We start from the raw sequence: 19,951 nt of genomic DNA on the forward strand, positions 1-19,951 counted from the left end.
GAGAGCCTCCTTTTTCCATTTAATCCTTTGGGCCCCCTTATCAAAGATTAGATGCCCATAGGTGTGGAGATTTATTTCTGGGCTTTTAATTCTGTTCCATTAGTCTGTGTGCCTATTTTTGTTCCAGTACCATGCTGTTTTGATGATGATGGCTTTATAATATAGTTTAAGGTCTGGGAATGTGATGCCTCCATTTCTGTTTCTTTTCCTCAAGATGGTTTTGGCAATTCTAGGTGTTTTCAGGTTCCAGATAATCCTGTAAGAATGGCATACATCAAAAAGGACAGCAGCAACAAATGCTGGAGAGGTTGTGGGGACAGAGGAACCCTTTTACATTGCTGGTGGGAATGTAAATTGGTACAGCCTCTGTGGAGAGCTGTCTGAAAAACTCTAGAAGGCTAGACATGGACCTTCCATATGATTCGGTAATTCCTCTCCTGGGGTTACACCCAAGGACTCCATAACACCCAACCCAAAAGACATGTGTACTCCTATGTTCATAGCAGCACAATTCATAATAGCTAAAACCTGGAAGCAACCCAGGTGCCCAAAAACAGATGAGTGGCTGAGAAAGCTGTGGTATATATACACAATGGAATACTATGCAGCTATCAAGAACAATGAATCCACCTTCTCTGACCCATCTTGGACAGAGCTAGAAGGAATTATGTTAAGTGAGCTAAGTCAGAAAGACAAAGGTGAGTATGGGATGATCCCACTCATCAACAGAAGTTGAGTAAGAAGATCTGAAAGGGAAACTAAAATAGGACCTGACCAAATTGTAAGTAGGGCACCAAAGTAAAAACCCTGTGGTGAAGGGTAGACATGCAGCTTCCTGGGCCAGTGGGGGTGGGAGTGGGTGGGAGGGATGGGTCACAGTCTTTTGGTGGTGGGAATGGTGTTTATGTACACTCCTAGTAAAATGTAGTCATTTAAATCACTAGTTAATTAATATTAGAGGGGGGAAAATTAATTGTATGTTTCAAAGTTTTTTCAAACACAGACTGAATCTTTTTAATATATACGCTGTGTATTTGATAGGTGGACTCTCTCAAAAGCCTAGACCAAGTAGATCAGAAGCAACCAATAGCACAGCTATATACAAGATACTGGGTACTATACAGCAAACCCTAACAAAAGGACTTTTCAAAGTTAACCCAATTACCAAATAATGTGATGATAACATTAACTATCGATTGTCTTTTTGAACCCTAAGACAGCAGGGACCTCACATCTCCACTATAGAGCCTCTACTTCCCCCAGTACTGGAACCCTTGGATAGGGCCCACTTTCATGTATGCCTCTCCCAATCTATATCAAATAGTATTGCATCTGCCGATCACAACCTAATCAATGCAACGATGGCCACCTCAACATGCTTCACTTCAGACTGTGTCCAGAGACTTCACATGTGGAAAGACAACCCTTCAGCTTCATTACTCGGGTGAGACCTTTTCTTTCATAGTACACTCTAATTCCATCTCAGGTGGTTCCCTTTCTAACAAAGTCCCATAACCTAGATATACACCAGTTTCTGTGAGAGAGAGCTTATGTTCTCACGTATCCATAAACTACTGCAAAATATATACCTGAAAGCAGAAGTACACTAGAGTTTGCAGTGAGTATCCCCTTAACACTTCCTCTCCACTATTCCTAGCGTTGGGTCCATGATTACTCAACAATTTGTTTGGCTTTGTATGTTAACTCTCTTTTCAGTCACCAGGTTCTAGATATCTTCAGGATGCCGGCCTGGCTTCCCTGGACTGAAGACCTCACCAATGTGTCCTGGAGCTCAGCTTCCCCAGAGACACACCCTACTAGGGAAAGAGAGAGGCAGACTGGGAGTATGGACCAACCAGTCAATGCCCATGTTCAGCGGGGAAGCAATTACAGAAGCCAGACCTTCCACCTTCTACAACCCACAATGACCCTGGGTCCATGCTCCCAGAGGGATAGAGAGTGGGAAAGCTATCAGGAGAGGGGGTGGGATATGGAGATTGGGTGGTGGGAATTGTGTGGAATTGTTCCCCTCCTACCCTATGGTTTTGTTAATTAATCCTTTCTTAAAAAAAAAAAAGAAAAAGAAAAAGAAAATGCTCTGGAGCCAGGCAATGGTGCACCTGGTTAAGTGCACAATTACAATTCACAAGGACTCAGGTTCAAGCCCCTGGTCCCCACCTGTAGGAGGAAAGCTTCAGGAGTGGTGAAGCAGGGCTGCAGATATCTCTCTGTCCCTTTCCCTCATCTGCCCACCCCCAATTTCTCTCTCTGTATCTATCCAATAACAAGTAAATAATTAAAAAAGAAAGAAAATGCCCTATGTCCTCATTGCCAAGAAAAAGATGGCCATATACATAGCAAAGTATAATCAAGAAAGTTTACAAAAACAGGTGCAGACTCATAAAAAACAGAGCATCCAAAGAATGCAATAATTGCCTGTATTTCAGTTGGATAACAAAAACTGATGTGCTATGCTAAAGCCAGCACATTTAGGATTTCCTTTTTCATATGAGGTGGTTTCACTTGAAATGTTGGCCCTCTTAAATTCAACCCTCTATGTTTTGTGTTTCTTCATGAGTCAAGTTAAATATAATCAGATGAAAATCTTTCAGTATTAGTTCATCTAAGAGTAGTCTGTTAATTTTGCTGTTATGTCCAAGAACTAGACATTTGCCATTTCCAGCTGCAGTTGGTTAATCAAAATTTATATTCATGCTTTATTTCTTACATTTCCCTGTACCTATAAGTGACTAATTACTTGGTTCTTGTCTTTGACTTTGTAGAATAGCCAAACATATGTGTTAATTAATCCCAAGTTAGACTTTTTATACTAGAAAGCTTATATGTAGCAGTAACATAGTTTTCCATGTATAAACAAAAGGCTTCAGATCAATAATATCTGTGTAATAATAATATGACAGATAACATAAGTTTAATCTCCTTTACAACATGATATATTCATATAGAGAATTGTATAGTGTATAACAGACTACAGAAGTATTTATAGTAAATATATGCTGCAAATATGAATATATAATATAGTTACTATATAGCCCCTATATTTCTGTTCCAATGAAGACAGTTGATCTCATAAATCACCATGAAATAGCACTGGGTATCTATGGAGAAATAATTTTAAGAATGTGTCAAATGAATAAGAATAAAGAACAGTTTTAAAAATTTAAAAACTAAGAAATATAAGTTACCAGTGCTTAAACATAATAGGTACAAGACCTCTAGGTCCTTGAGAAGTTAAAATGTTCCTCTTCCTACTCCTATTTCTTTTAGTGATTGCAGGGACTTAACATCTCCAGACTGATTTTTTTTTCTTTCAGATAGAATAACAACTAAAATGTTGTCTAGTATCATGAGGACATGGGTGGTGTGGATCTTGAACCTGGGTCACTGGCATGCGGCAAAGAAGATGCCTTCTCAGGTGAGCTGTTTTGTTGATAGAGAGAAATAGGAATATAAGATAGTGAATATAGGATAGTAAATACTATGTGGAAAGAAGAATAAATAATGCAAAAGGAGACTAACAATTAATAGATAAATCAAATGTGGCAAACCAGCAAAATGGACTTTTTTTTAGTAATAAGAAGTAAAGAAAGTACTTCTATCTGCTACACTATGAATGTATCTAAAAATGTACCATATCCTAAATGGGTCAATTTATATCACATGTCCATATTAGGAAATTCTACAGAGATAAGAAGTAGATGACTATATAGGACACCTATTTACAATGGTGAGATAGGGAAAACCAGCCAGGGGTGACTACTAAGACATATACAGTTCTCTTTTGGAAAAATGAAATAGTTATTCTAAAATTGATTTTGGTGCTGGCTGCACAACTCTGTGATTATATAAAAAATACATCAAATTGTGTACTCTAAATGGGTGAATTTCTACTTATGTGACCATCATTAACCTATTACAGATTTAAAATAAAGGAGGTTTATAAGACAGTTTGGAGACTTGTTTTTAAAAATCATGAATATTAAGTCAAAGACTTTTCACTTCAGAGACTGACTAGAGCAGGAGTGGAATATGCAGATATAAATTTTATTTTTTATTTATTCAGTCACCAGGGCTGACTTTCAGACAGAGATAGGCAAAAGATAGGGGAAGAGATATACACCATTGTGCCAAAATTTTTCCCAGTGCAGTGAGTCCCTGACTGGAAGCCAGTCTCTTGCCTTTATCCAACTTTTATAAGTCCCCTCTTTATCTGACTTTCTCCCAGTTGGTAAATAATTGAGTGTCATTTGTTGTATCCAACACAGTATTAGTTTTATGGGCTCTACCTTCTTTGGGATGTTCTATTAGATTGCCTTGTCTAATTGGTTAGAGAATTTATGATTCTACTAGGATCTTGGGCTTACTAGATATAGGTCTAATCACAGAGAGCTATTAAGCAGTTTGAGTTATGTAATTGCTTCTTGCTAATGGATATATGTACACCTGTACCCAGTATCCTAAGCCTTAGCCTGTATCTAGTATCTGTAACTTTGTTAGATAATGTGTCAAAAGATATGAAATTATGTAGTCCCATGTGTTAAGAAAGATCTCACCAGATTAGAGGATTTGTGAGGTTGACATCTCAGGCTTGGTGACTCTGACAACAGTCCACAGTAACAAGTCAGTAGCAGTATAACATAGCATTGACATGGATTTTTCAGACATAAATTTTATACAAATCTCCCTTATGTCATTCCTACCATTCTCTATATTAAAATTTGAAATTAAAATAGTCTTCATAGTTAAAATTATATTGCTTATTACTCTCAAGTGATAAAAATTTTCAGTGCATTAAAATTACTAGTTCAAAATATTTTATGATGTTTTTTATTATTTTTAACTTTTTAAAAATATTTATTTATTTATTCCCTTTTGTTGCCCTTTTTATTGTTGTAGTTATTATTATTGATGTCATTGTTGTTGGATAGGACAGAGAGAAATGGAGAGAGGAGAGGAAGAGAGAGAGGGGGGGAGAAAGACGCCTGTAGACCTGCTTCACTGCCTGTGAAGCGATGCTCCTGCAGGTGGGGAACGGGGGCTCAAACTGGGATCCTTAACGCTGGCCCTTGCGCTTTGCGCCACATGTGCTTAATCCATTGTGCTACCACCCGACTCCCTTTTTTTTTACTTTATTAAGGGGTTAATACATTCTAGTACAGTTGTTAATACATGTGTACAATTTCTCACTTCCTGTGATAGGTGTCTGCAAAATACTTTGACCCACAAGTTAGATCTTTTTCCATCATCATGCACTAGGACACCAAAGACTTGGTCCTGCTCTTTTTCTTGTCCTTGTATTAGTTTATTGGAAAGAGAGATTGAGAATCAGAAACTCACTTTTTTTCACTTCAGTTGAATTATTTTTTATCAGTGATTTAATAATGATCAACAAGGTTGTGAGGACAAGAGGAGTACAATTCTCAACACAAGTTTCATATGTCTTCTCCTCCACTAGGAGCATTCCTAGAATTTGCCCTCTGGGAGTATAGACCAAAGATCTTTATGGGGCATAGAAGGTGAGAGGTCTAGCTTCAGTAATTGCCTCTCCACTGGACATAGGCATTGACAGGTCAATCCATAGCCCCAACCTGTTTCTATCTTTTCCTAGTTGGGTAGGGCTCTGTGGAAGTGGGGTCCAGGACAAATTTAGGGTCATCTGCCCAGGGAAGTCAAGTTGGCATCATGGTAGGTAGCATTTGCAAATTGGTGGCTGAAAAGCATTAAGACATAAAGCAGAACTAATTGTTCAATAATCAGGAACCTAAAGGTAAAAATATAGCAGAAGATATTTGGGGTCTTTATGTTGGAAGGAACATATTTTAGCTATTTCCAAGGGGCCATGACTTCACTAATTTTTGACTGAGCCCAACAGTTAACATGCAGATGGAATCTTAAGTATTGTCTGGAAAGATAGTGTCAGAGTTGAGGATAGGACTAGAAAGCTGGATAAAAGCAGAAAGAAGCTCCTAAATATAGGAAAAGTATATAAATACATTGACTGTAAACCCCATTGATCCGACCTATGGCCCATGTCTAGTCATATTTAGTATAGCATTCTGTATACCCTATAAGTCTGAGGTCGCTTTCTGTGGTCGTGGCTAGGAACATTCTAGGCTGCACTCATTTCAGGACCTGTCTTCTTCAAATGGCAGAATATGTTGACCCAGCCTCACTTCAGAGAGAGAGGTAATCTCTACCACTGTTGTTCTACATTGAGGGCAATGTCCTGTAGAGGACCACAAGAAGGTTTATGATGTTGTTCCTGATGAAGATGATCAGTGATGGTGGAGAGAGGGATCTGATAGAGGTTCAGGCCCATCACAGCTATGTGGGAATGCCAGGATTCCCTAACTAGGGCCCCAGATGATAGGCTGGGTTGTTAGTGACTAAAAGGGCCATCATTAAAGTGTGCTGGTGTTTTGCCTTTATCCAGCTTTTGTATTCCTTACTTTATCTGACAGGGTTAGCATTAGAGTGATTGAGGGACATGGAATTAGAAATAGGTGAGGAGCGTATCTAGGTCTAATTAGAAAATATCTGATTAAGTGCTTTATGGTGTCTTTTGGGGGGTCTTTTTTCTTTCTGTACTTTTTGAGTCACTATAGAACATTTCACCCTTTTACTTTAAAGTATATATATATATATATATATATATATATAAAAGATTCGGGGTTGGGGGAAGAGCTCAGGTGCTAGAACATGATGGCAGAGGAGGACCTAGTAGGGATTGACTTGTCATGTGGAAAACTGGGAAATGTTATGCATGTACAAACCATTGTATTTTATTCTCAACTCTAAACCATTAACCCCTCCATAAAGAGATTAAAAAATTTATTATGGTAAATGCCACTTTGAATTCTAGATTATGTGGAATACTATTTCCTTATTCTATCTTTATCCAATGTTATAATACCTTATATTTTTTAGTTTTGTATAGCTTTCAGAGAACAATGTTTTATCTCACAGAATTTTCATATCAGTCAGGAACAACACTGAATTCATGGCTGGTTTACCAAAAGTCATACAATTACAAAGCCAGGTCTCAGAGGAAGTTCTTCTGCCTTATAGAATCTTATCATCATTTTTATCCATATGACTAAAGATTCAAGAAATGACTATATTACTTAATAAGAATTTAAAATAGAAAAAACATGATATATTTAGGGAAGGAATTTCTTATGTTTTCCTGGCACCAACATTTTCCTGGAATGTTCTTTGGAAATAGGACATTATTAAAAATGCACATTGCTTATGGAAACTATTAAAACAAAACATCCATATCTTTAAAGTTGCAAATGTGATTTGGAGAGTTAAATCAGAAGTCTAAAGAAGCAAACAGAAGCCTATTATCTCCCTTTTCCTTTGGAAAATGTTTAATAGTAATTTCTCACTCTTATCAACTTAGTTGCTGAAAATTATGAATTTAATGGATTGTAGATGGGATAGGAAACCAAGGCAGCCAGGGAGTGGCTGCTTTGAGTTAGAATTCACTTAAGGTATTAAAATTTAGTTCAGTAGAGATGGGTCTAAGTTCCAGGACAAATTCCAGTGCCAAAAGCCACACTTATACATGGAAACTTGTCAGTGAAACACTGAAAAAAATAACTACATACCTGCCATCACACTTAGAAAAATATGCTGAATAAAGACTAGCAACATCTAGTACCGCCATGACTTCAATTTTTATGCTAATGTACTTGGTTCACAGTTATCTTCTAGTTCTTGATCTCAAGATCAGACACCCATATTCACCTAGATGTTCCTCTAATGTTAAATTAAACTAGAGACACTATTTTTTCTATCTTAACTCTTTCAAATAAATCATATCAACTGATTATATCTAAGTCATTCAAGTAAAGCCTTAGCTCTATAACTCCTCTTATTCCTATGGAGATCTTACTCATTGCTAGGTCCTCTTTTTCTTTTTTTTTAATTTTTATTTATTTTATTTTTATTTATGGTACTACCTCTGCTTAAGATGCCCTCTATCCATATATTCTTCTTTTTTAGTTTTAATTAATTTATTTAGTATTGGATAGAGAAATTGAGAGAAGTAGAGAGGAAGAGAGACAGAGAGACATTTGCAGCCCTGATTCACCACTCATGAAACTTTCTACCTGCAAGTGGGGACCAGAGGCTTGAACCTAGGTTCTTGTGAACTTTAATGTGGGTACTTAACCAGGTGCACCACTGCCTGCCCCACTCAATATATTTTTCAATGCCAGAATCCTATCAATTTTCATAAAGGCTTCCAAAGTATAAAAGTTGACCCAAATTACCCCCATCTTTCTCCAAACTCACATAACCATTAATCCCTTTTTAAAAAAATGATCTTGATAGGTGTCCTAAGTTCCTTCCTGGATTTTACTATTCATTAGAATATGATTGCTTACCCAACGCAGAAAATTTCAAAGACTTGTTTCAGTGTGTCACACAAGACAAGCCAATAGCATTTTTGAACAAGTGAATACTTTACAGATTGGAACACCAAATTCTGTCGGAGATACAAATGCCCAAGATCACCCCTGTGAGAGGAGAGATTCATTTCCAAGTCCTCTAACTTTTCCCTGGTGGTTTCTGCCTTACACCAGTTGCCTTAAATTGACCCACGGATCTTAATACACCTTACTGTTTCTTTTCCTTTCTTCTTCTGTTTTTTGTTTGTTTGTTTGAACTTTCTCCTTTCAGCCTATCAATAAGTGTTTTTTTCCCCTGACATTGGTGGCAAATACAAATGCATGTTCTTTTTGTTTGTTTGTCTGTCTGTTTCACATAATGATGTTTCTGCCTTCTAGGACCTCAGTTCCACTGAACACAACACTACTGCTATGTTTTCCTTGGATGCCATCACAAAATTTAGCTGAACTCCTCCTAACCCCTTGAATCTTGGACCTTATGCTGCAAGTCACTTGGGTTTCCCAGTTGCCTCACAAGTACTTTCTGGTTTCAACCCAGTTGGAAATATTGAGACAAGAGTCTCTCTCAGAATGTAGTGTTTGATCACTTTTACTTTTTTGAGTTGGAGGGAAACGAAGCCTCTAAAAACAAATAAACAACAGTTAATCAAGCTTTTGATCCTCCTTAAAAGTTTGAACTCCATTCCAGTTTGAGGCAAAAATTTAGGTCAGCTCTCATTTTATTTATTTGTTTCAAATTTTTCAAGGGAGCCCTTCACCTAGGACGCCCCAGGGCACAAACACAGTAACACACGCACAAGTACACATACATACAATTACCATGTTATTTTAAAATTTATTGACCTCTTCATAGAAGCACTGCAATTTCCAAACAGCTAAAAAAATAATAACAAACCAAATCCAAAAGCAACAATTTTATCAGTTTTCTTTCAGTGGATACCCAGTTACTTCTGTGGTATGGTGTGAATGATGATATTAAAAGTTTCTTCTATTCCCCAAAATGTCAAAACTCTTTAAGTCATTCAATTAAGGTTTGCCTTTGCAATGGAAGCATTAATTTAAAAAGAAAAAAAGAAGAGAAAAGAAAACCCTCTGATATGTTAGGAGGGATATCGTTAAGTCATTGAAAGCTCATTGTGAATTAGTTGATAGGAAACTAGTAAGTGCAACATTCTTAAGCCTTGAAGAAACTCCACAAATTTAGACACTTGACACTTGCTTACCAAGCCCCAAATCCCTCAACCCACTTTCTCCTCTTCTGCCTCATTCATTCTTATTCTCATTTTCTCCCTCTCTCTCCCTCTCCCTCTCCCTCTCCCTCTCTCTCTCTGTCATTTTTCTAGGTAAAGAGAAGGCAGAAAGGGTGAAAGAAAACATGCCCATGTTCAGCAAGGAAGCAATTACAGAAGCCAAACCTTCCACCTTCTGCACCCCATAATGACCCTGGGTTCATACTCCCAGAGGGTTAAAGAATAGGAAAGCTATCAGAGGAGGTGATGGGATACAGAGTTCTAGTGGTGGGAATTGTATCCCTCTTATCTTGTCTTGTCAGTGTTTCCATTTTATAAATAAAAATTTTTTTAAATGTGAACTCAGATCTACAGGGATGCCGAGGTCACATAGGCTCTTAAGCTGAATATGGGCCCCAGATCAGATCAAATCAATGGGGTTTACAGTCAACAATATTTATACACCTTTCCCATATTTGGAAGCTACTCTCTTCCCTGATCCAGCTTTCTGGTCCTTTTTCCAGCATGACATAATCTCCCCAGACAATAACTTGGATCTACCTGCATACCAGATTTCAGGCACGGGGAAAAAAAAATAGTATAGTCACAGGTCCTTTGGAATAGAACTAAAATAGGCCTACTAGCTATTTAGTAGACCTAGACAAAATGAGATTCCCCAACTCCATCGACACTATTCCAGCCTTTAGGTTCATGATTAGTCAACAACTTGTTTGGCTTTATATGTGAACTCTCTTTTCAGCCACCAGGTTCCAGATGCTAGCATGATGTCAACGAGACTTCCCTGGACTGACAACCCCACCAATGTGTCCTGAGCTCCGATTCCTCAGAACCCCGCCCCACTAGGAAAAGCGAGAGGCAGGCTAGGAGTATGGATTAGCCTGTCAACACCCATGTTCAGCGGGGAAGCAATTACATAAGCCAGACCTTCTACCTTCTGCATCCCATAATGACCCTGGGTCCATATTCCCAGAAGGATAAAGAACAGGAAAGCTATCAGGGGAGGGGATGAGATGCAGAGTTCTGATGGTGGGAATTGTGTGGAATTGTACCCCTTATCCTATGGTTTTGTCAGTTTTTTATTTTTATAAATAACATAAAAAGTTAAAAAAAAAACAACCCTCTTTCTGATCTGTAGGGGCTGGACTTACCTAAGTAAGTGCATGTGGCAAGGCAGCATACTGTCCAAGTGAGCTATTTCACAGACTTCAAATCTTTTTTTTTCTAAAGCATGTTTATTCCACATTTACTTATGGCTTATTGGGAAGGCCAATCCCTGTAACCACCTGTAATTTATTTTAAAACTTAAAGCTTAAGTCAAATTTGAGTTCTTCTATAAGTACCAAGATGGAATGCCTACCATGAACCAGGTGTTTCACACTGCACTGCTTGTTTTCTTTTTTGGCTTGAGGGGTGGTGGTGTAGGATAAATATTTATCATATGCCCTATCTGCCCAATTAACAGAGTGCTGTGAGCTCCACAAGGGGAAGAGCTGTGTCACATATATCTCTACATACATGATTTGTGTACTTAATGATCAGTCAGACTTCCTGAATGGAGGGCCTGCATTTCTTATGATTACTTCAGTTTGATCTGCAATCAGTGCAGAAAGGAGCAGCATTTTGACACTATTTTTTGAAGTTTCCTGTGGAACAACCATGTAGAAATAGTCACATTTAAATGTAAATGAGCTAGTAGAATCCAAAACTCTACTATAGATACAATGAAAAGAGAAAATATATATAGAGAGAAGTATATATATGAGTGGGTGGGAAAGTTAGAAAGTTATTAATAGAACACTTTACTATAGATACAATGAAAAGAGGAAAAAAATAGAGAGAGAAGTATATATATGAGTGGGTGAGAAAGTCAGAAAGTTATTAATAGACCACTTTACTATAGATACAATGAAAAGAAAAATATATATAGAGAGAAGTAGATATATGAGTGTGTGGGAAAGTCGGAAAGTTATTAATAGGCTACATTAAGTTCCCATAAAAAGTTTGCAAGGTAATGTACTTTGTGGCATGTATATGTTTAAGAGTCAAGAGAAGCCCAGTTTTTGAAATAGTTTCCCAAAAGTATGGGAAAGGAAACATCTATGAAGAAACAAATTATTGGTATGCAGTTCTGAATGTTCAATTTGTTGAACACGTATACCACAGAACAATCATAAATGACAATAAGGTTGCCAAGATAAATAATATGCCTTCTTTCAGCCCTGTCCTATGTGTATAAGAGATAAGGTGGAACAGGGAGCTGTTTTAGCTTTGGATTAATCCCTGGAATCATGCAAAAACAAGAAAGATAAGAATACCTAAAACATAGAGAGCGAAACAATGTGCTGGAATCCTGTTTTTCTCTTACTTAAAAATGATATGTGAAAGTTTTAGCAAGAAAAATTATCTTTCATTTCTAATTATATTATAGCCTCATTTTAAAAATTCTTATAGTCAGGAATGAGATATTTTTTGCTCTTGGAGAAATGATCCTTAAGAGCTTCTCAGCTCACAATAAGGCTTACCATCCTTCAGTATTTACATGTCCTCTTAATAAGAGTCAAGCAAAAAATATCAAAAATCCATACTACTTTTGTGAGCAAAATATTAATTTTAGGGTGCAATAGATAGTATAAAGGTGAGGCCATCATAAGCCAGAAGTGAACCATACTCTGGTTAAAAAAAATGGGTATAGAATACAAAATACTGATTTTGCATCAGTTCACAGGAATAGGAGAAATCAAAATGTATAGGTAATTTTAATTATGCAAAATATTTAGAAATTCTAGATTCTAGATCTCCATATAAGATATTTCTTTTTTTTATTTGTTGATTAAGCAGCAAATGATGAGAAGATGGCCTGATTGCTAAATGCTAATGAACTTTACAAACATGACTGAAGAGAAAGACCTGTAAATTATTTTCTTCTATAGTTATTACTATAGTTATAATAATTCTATAATTATAATATAGATTACAGGATAGTCTGCCATTAGTATAATAGACAATAGTGGGCTGAGGCTAGACTAGTTTGGGATGAGGGGTTGGGGTCAAAGATTTGTGCTCATTTCTGTCACAACCTTTATCAGTTAGGTTTCCAAGAAAGAATTAAACCATTATCGCTGGTGGAACCTTGATAGGTACTGATTATGTTCCATGCTTAGGGAAATGAAGGAAATGATCACACAAAACCATTTACTGTGTTCTGTTCTTTAAAAGAATCTGGGGGGGGGGGGTCAGACAGTAGTGTATTAGGTTAAGCGCACGTGGCGTGAAGCGCAAGGACCTGCATAAGGATCCCAGTTCTAGCCCTGGCTCCCCACCTTCATGGGAGTCGCTTCACAGATGGTGAAGCATATCTGCAGGTGTCTGTCTTTCTCTCCCCCTCTCAGTCATCCCCTCCATTTCTCTCTGTCCTAGCCAGCAACGATGACAACAATAATAACCACAACAATAAAAAACAAGGGCAACAAAATGGAATAAGTAAATAAATATTAAAAAAAGAATTTAGGGAGCATATGCAAACCAGTATTTGCCTTGATTATTATGTATATAAATGGTTGTCAGAAAGATGAGTTAAGTAAACAACTGCAGGACAAACGTAACAAGATAACATCATTTACTTCAGAGCTCTTACATTTAACTTACTATATATATACTGTATTGTACCAAAAATTTAAAACATATTTTCCAGACTTCTTAAGGTTAATCAGGTAAATTCTCCAGTTCTTAAAATATAGGAAAAAAAAAAAAGAAGAAGAAGAAACTATGAAAAGAACTAGAGCAAAACCATTTTATGATATTGTCTTATTTTTCCTTCAAAAAATGTCATTGTTAGTATTTCAATGTTAGAATAATCTGATTTTATGCCTTAGGAAGCTTAATATTGACATACTATACACCAAATAATATCCAGTTTAATATCCATACATATTCTATTAGAGTAAGAAGTGATATCAGAAATCAGTGATCTCTCCTAAAAACCTTACTTTCTAGATTTTCTTTTTTTTTTTTTTTTTACTTTCTAGATTTTCTTAAATTATGAGGAAAGATACTAAAGCAATAAAGCAAAGTCATGCTTGTGCTTTTCTCAGCAGTCAGTCCTAGATACTATACTTTTGTTGGAGTGTCACCATTAGGATAATGAAAGGAGAGATGGTAGTATAAGTATTTTACTTTGGGCTTGTAAAGGAAATTATATGCAAATTCAACTAATTATAATTATGTAATTTAGAATTTGCTTTTTGACTTATCCCTTTCTTGAAATTATCTGTTTTCAAGGCATTTCTTAAAAAGTTTATTCTAAATGTACACTTAAATTTTTGAATTAAAATATTACTATAAGTGGGAAAAAGATACGTGAATACTAAACATACTTTTTATCAAACAGAATTAGAAAGTTTATAAAGTACTTTTATTTGTCTAGATAAATTATTTTTGTGGGATTTTAAAAAGTCTCTAGGCATTCTTTCCATTTCCTTCTGAAATATAGAACTGGGGATTATATAATGCAGCATCAAGATATAAGAAGTTTAGAACCTGACAATCAGAGAAAAGAGCTACAGTTATTAAGTATTTATAATGTATATTTCTAAAGGGGCTTGTACCATAAAAAATTTTATTTGACTCATAATTTAAGAACTAAAAGAGATTTTAGATATCCTCAAGCCATTGCAACTCACCAAGCCTGCAAATTAAAATCTTATTTGAAGCTCTAAAATAAAGTACCATGTCAAACTTTCACTCTTGAGTCATGACAACTAATTTGTAGAGGTACCAAAGGAGCAAAAGTTCTTAAAAATACCCTCATATTCCAACTCATTTTTTATTTGGGTAAAAAATTTTCAAACCAAAATAATCAGTGATTTGATTTTTAGGCTACAGGTATCAAGGAAGAAACAATCCTTTGCCACATAGATTTTGAATATTATTAACTGTAAACCCCATCAATTTAATCTGTGGCCCATAATAAGCACAGACCCATAGTCAGCACCCTGATTTATCTCTTGTTCATCAGTGAGTAATTAAGCTAAAAAAATCTATATATAGTTAAAAAGCCCTCAGGCTCCCATAGTCTGCAGGGAAGATCAATAGCATAAAAGAAGGTTTATCAACCACTGTGCTTCACCTCAGGAATTGAGATAACATAGAGACAATTGTTCATTGTTTGCAACTGTGAACTCTTTAGTAGTTTACTTAGACAAAAGTCAATCCACTAATCACAGGCGAGTGTGATTAGTGTATTGAAAATTAGTGAGTTAGGGACCTCATAATATACCAAATATAATGGTTAAACCCAGAAGAAACATCTAATGTTTTATAAGAGTGCCCAGACTATTCAATAGGGGAAAAGAGAGTCTCTTCAACAAATGGTGTTGGAAAAATTGAGTTGAAACATGCAGAAGAATGAAATTGAACCACTATAGCTCTCTAGACACAAAAGTAAATTCCAGATGGATCAAGGACTTGGAAGTTAGACCAGAAACTATCAAACACTTAGAGGAAAATATTGGCAGAACTGTTTTCTGTCTTAATTTAAAAGGCATCTTCAAATAAACAAATCTAATTGCAAGTATGACAAAGACAAGAATAGACCAATGGGACTACATCAAGTTAAAAAGCTTCTGTATAGCAAAAGATATCACTACTCAGCCAAAGAGACCCCTTACAGATTGGGAGAAGATCTTTACATGCCATATACAAGACAAGAGGCTAATAACAAAAATATATAAAGAACTCAGCAAACTCAGCAACAAGAAAACAAATGACCCCATCCAAAAATGAAGAGAGGATATGAACAGAATATTCACAATAAAAAAATTCAAAAGTCCAACAAACATGAGAAAATGCTCCAAAGTCATTGATTGTCAAAGAAATTAAAATAAAGACAACAATGAGATACCACTTCACTCCTGTGAGAATGTCATACATCAGAAAAGGTAGAAGCAACAAATGCTGGAGAGGTTGTGGGGTCAAAGGAACCCTCCTGCACTGCTGGTAGGAATTTAAATTGGTCTAACCCCTGAGGAGAGTGATCTTGGAAAAACTCTAAGAAGACTAGAGATGGATTTACCCTATGATGCTGCAATTCCTCTCCTGGGGATATATCCTAAGGAACGAAACATACCCATCCAAAAAGATTTGTGTATACCTATGTTGATAGCAGCACAATTTGTAACAGCCAAAACCTGGATGCAATCCATGTGTCCAACAGCAGATGAGTGGCTGAGTAAGTTGTGGTATACATTCGTAATAGAATACTACTCAGCTATTAAAAATGGTGATTTAACCTTCTTTAACTCATCTTTAACTCATCTTGGTTAGAGCTTGAAAAAATCATGTTCAGTGAGATAAGTCAGAAAGAGAAGTATGAATATGGGTTTATCTTACTCATAGAGAGTAGTTGAAAAACAAGATCAAAAGGGAAAACACAAAGCAGAACTTGGATTAGAATTAGCATATTGCACCAAAGTAAAAGATTCTGGGGTTGGGGAGGGCTCAGGTGCTGGAACATGATGGCAAATGAGGACCTAGTAGGGGTTGAACAACAGTTCATGTGGAAAACTGGGAAATGTCATGCATGTAAAACTATTGTATTTTACTGTCAACAGTAACCATTAATCCCCCAATATAGAAATTAAAAAAAAACTTTGAAATAACCAACATATTCTTTAGTCAGTGATTATATTTGGAGAATGAAATATTCTTCAGAATTAAAAAGCACTAATCTATAAAGGCATGGAAAGATATGGAAGAAATTTATTTTAATTTCCAGAACAATTTACTTTACTAAGGTAATAACTGATTTATACGATTTTTGTGGCCACAGGTGAACAGTGTAACATCTTCCCAAGATAAGTGTCAGCATACCTCATTCTCCACCAAATTGTGATCTCTCTCTACCACAGAGCTCTGAGATACCAAAACTCCTCTTAATCCTTCCCAACCTTCTGTTTGAGTCTTTTGATCTGCTGAAATATACCACAGTTTATTAATGCTTCATCCTGTATTTTCCTTTGCTTTGTTCCTTAAGTTCCATTTATGGATGAATATTTGACTCTCACCTTGCAGCCTATTTCACTTATCATCATTCTGCCCAGCCCATATGGAAAAAATATAAATGTATGTCACTAAGTGAGAGAAGTCGATCTTAAAAGGTTTACACTTTAATATTACAAATATATGACATCATGTCAAAGACAAAGCTATAGAAAGTTATAATATTAGTGGCTTTCTGGGACTGATGGAAGAGGGGGGCAGAGCTCAGAATTTGAGGGGCAATGAAACTACTTTGCAAAATATAGCAGTTGACATTATATACTGAGTTGTCAGAAAAGCCATGATATACTTTTATATATATATATATATATATATATATATATATATATATATATATATATATATATTTCTTCTCCTTCAGGGTTATTGCTGGGCTCAGTGCCTGCACCATGAATCCGCCACTCCTGGAGGCCATTTTTTCCCCTTTTATTGCCCTTGTTGTTGTAGTCTCGTTGTGGCCATTATTATTGCCATTGTTGATGTTTTTCGTTGTTGGATAAGACAGAGAGAAATGGAGAGAGGAGGGGAAGACAGAGAGGGGAAGAGAAAGGTAGACACCTGCAGACCTGCTTCACAGCCTGTGAAGCGACTCCTCTGCAGGTGGGGAGCCAGGGGCTCGAATGGGGATCCTTAGGCAGGTCCTTGCGCTTTGAGCCACATGCGCTTAACCCACTGCGCCACTGCCCGACCCCCTCTATATTTTTCTATACAATGATGCATCAAGTCTTTTCTGACAGCCTAGCATTTGTTCAGCCACACAGAATGTACAACACCAAAAGTGAACCCTAATAAAAGTCATGGACTTTGGGTGACAATAACATGCCAATCTAAGAGTCGTGGATTTAAATAAATGAACCACTCTGCTGAGGAATGTTGATAGTTGGGGGAGGCTGTTGAGGAGTGAGGAAAGCATGGAACTCTATTATACCTTCCACTAAATCTTGCTGTCACTCTTAATCTACTGTGAAAAGTAGTCTTTCTGTCTCCCTTAACGATGGCCTTTTTGCCTAGACCTCTGATGGATCCATTCTCTTAACTATCACTGGTGATCTTTTTCAGGGACATCATGAACCCTCTTATGGGCCTCTACAGGAATTTTCTGGGTCAACATATTCTGCCACTTGAGGAAGACTGGTCTAGAAATGAGTGCAACCTAGAATGTTCCTAGCTGCAACCACAGAAAGCGACCTCAGACTGACAGGGATGCAGATAAAGAGTTGGGTGGAGGTCTCTGTTTTGTAGATAGCTAGTCGACCTGTTTTAGTTCTATTCCAAAGGGCCTGTGACTATACTAGTATTTTTTTTTCCCCTGAGCCTGACATCTGATATGCAGGTGGATCCAAGTTACTGTCTGGGGAGATGATGTCATGGCTGGAAAAAGGACCAGAAAGCTGGATCAGGGAAGAGAGTAGCTCGCAAATATGGGAAAGGTATATAAATATTGTTGACTATAAACCCCATCGATTTGATCTATTCTGGGGCCCATATTCAGCTTAGGAGCCTATGTGACCTCTGCATCCCTGTAGATCTGATCTCACATTCTGTGGTCATGAGTAGGAATGTTCCAAGCTGCCCAATTTCAGGATCCATCTTCCTCAGGTGGAACATAGAATATGTTGTCCATCCTCCCTTCGGAGGATGGAACATTCTCTACCATTGTTGATCCAAGTTGAGGGCAAGGTCCTACTGGGGGCCCACAAAGGGGTCTATTGTGTAGTCCCTGGTACAGATGACTGGTAATATTGGGGAGAGGATTTATCCGAGATCTAGGACCATCATGTCTGTTTGGGAATATCAGGACTCCCTATCTAGGGCCCCAGCTGATGGGGTGGCCTGATAATGACTAAAGAGTTATCATGGTTATCATGTGGTCCTGAAGGTGGCATAGTGGATGGGGCATTGGACTCTCAAGGATGGGGTCCTGAGTTCAATCCCCAGCTGTACATGTGCCAGAGTGATGTCTGGTTCTTTGTCTTTCTCCTCCCAACTTTCTCATTAATAAATAAATAAATAAAATATTTTTTAAAGTTTAAAAATATATAAAAAATTTAAAAAAGAATCATTGTTAAAGTCTGCCAGTCTCTTGCTCTTATTCAACTTTTGCAGTCCTTGCTTTGATAAGGTTAGCTTTGGAGTGCATGAGGGAAGTATAATAGGAAGTAGGTGCGGAGGGTACTTAAGTCTAATTAGAAACAATATTTTAGGAATTGTATACTGACTCACTGAAGACTATTTTGTACTTTTGCTTTCAGGTATATTTTTTGCCCTAAATTATGGATACATGTGAACATATGCTCTATCTCACGGGACCTGGTTTATATCTAGGTTTTGGGACTCTGTTAGGAAGTGAACCACCTGGAATGGAATTAGAGAATGCCATGAAAGCAAAGGTCTCACCTTAGTAATCAGGCTGAAATGTTGACATTCAAAGCCTCAAGTTTCTGGACACAGTCCAAAGTGAAGCAAGCTGAGGTGGTACTCATTGCACTGATTAAGCTGGGTCAGCAGATGCAATATTATTTGGTATGAATGGAGAGAAGCATGCAGGAAAGTGTGCCCCACCTTAAAGGTTCCAGAACTGGGGGAAATATAGGCTCTATAGAGGAATCAGGAGGTTCCTGTTGTCTTAGGGTTTAAGAAGGCAATAGATAGTTATTGCTATAATCATATTATTTGGCAATTTGGTTAACTTTGAAAAATCCCTTTGTTAGGATTTGTTATGTCATACACAACATCACCATAATTTATGTCCTTTGACATTATTTGTATATAGCTGTGCCACTGGTTGCTTCTGTTCTCCTTGGTATAAGCTTTTAAGAGAGGCAACATATCAAAGACTCAGCCTATGATCTGTGCTTTAAAAGTCTGAGACATTCAATCAATTTTCCCCTCTCATATTAATTAAATAGTGATTTCTATGACTACAAATTAATAGAAGTATACATAAACACCATTCCCACCACCAAAAGACTATGTTCCATCCCATTCATTCTCCTGCTCCCCTCCCTCCCCCCAGTAAAACCAAACTTCCTCCCTTGCCCTCTACCCAGAGATTTTTACTTTGGTGCCCTACTCAAAATTCAGTCAAAACCTGCTTTGAGTTTCTCTTTCTGTTCTTCTTTCTCAACTTCTGTTTATTAGTGGGATTATCCCATACTCATCTTTGTCCTTCTGACTTAGCTCACTTAACATATTTCCTTCTAGCTC

This window comes from Erinaceus europaeus, chromosome 1 (genome assembly GCF_950295315.1).
Source record: "Erinaceus europaeus chromosome 1, mEriEur2.1, whole genome shotgun sequence".
NCBI classification, from domain to species: Eukaryota; Metazoa; Chordata; class Mammalia; order Eulipotyphla; family Erinaceidae; genus Erinaceus; species Erinaceus europaeus.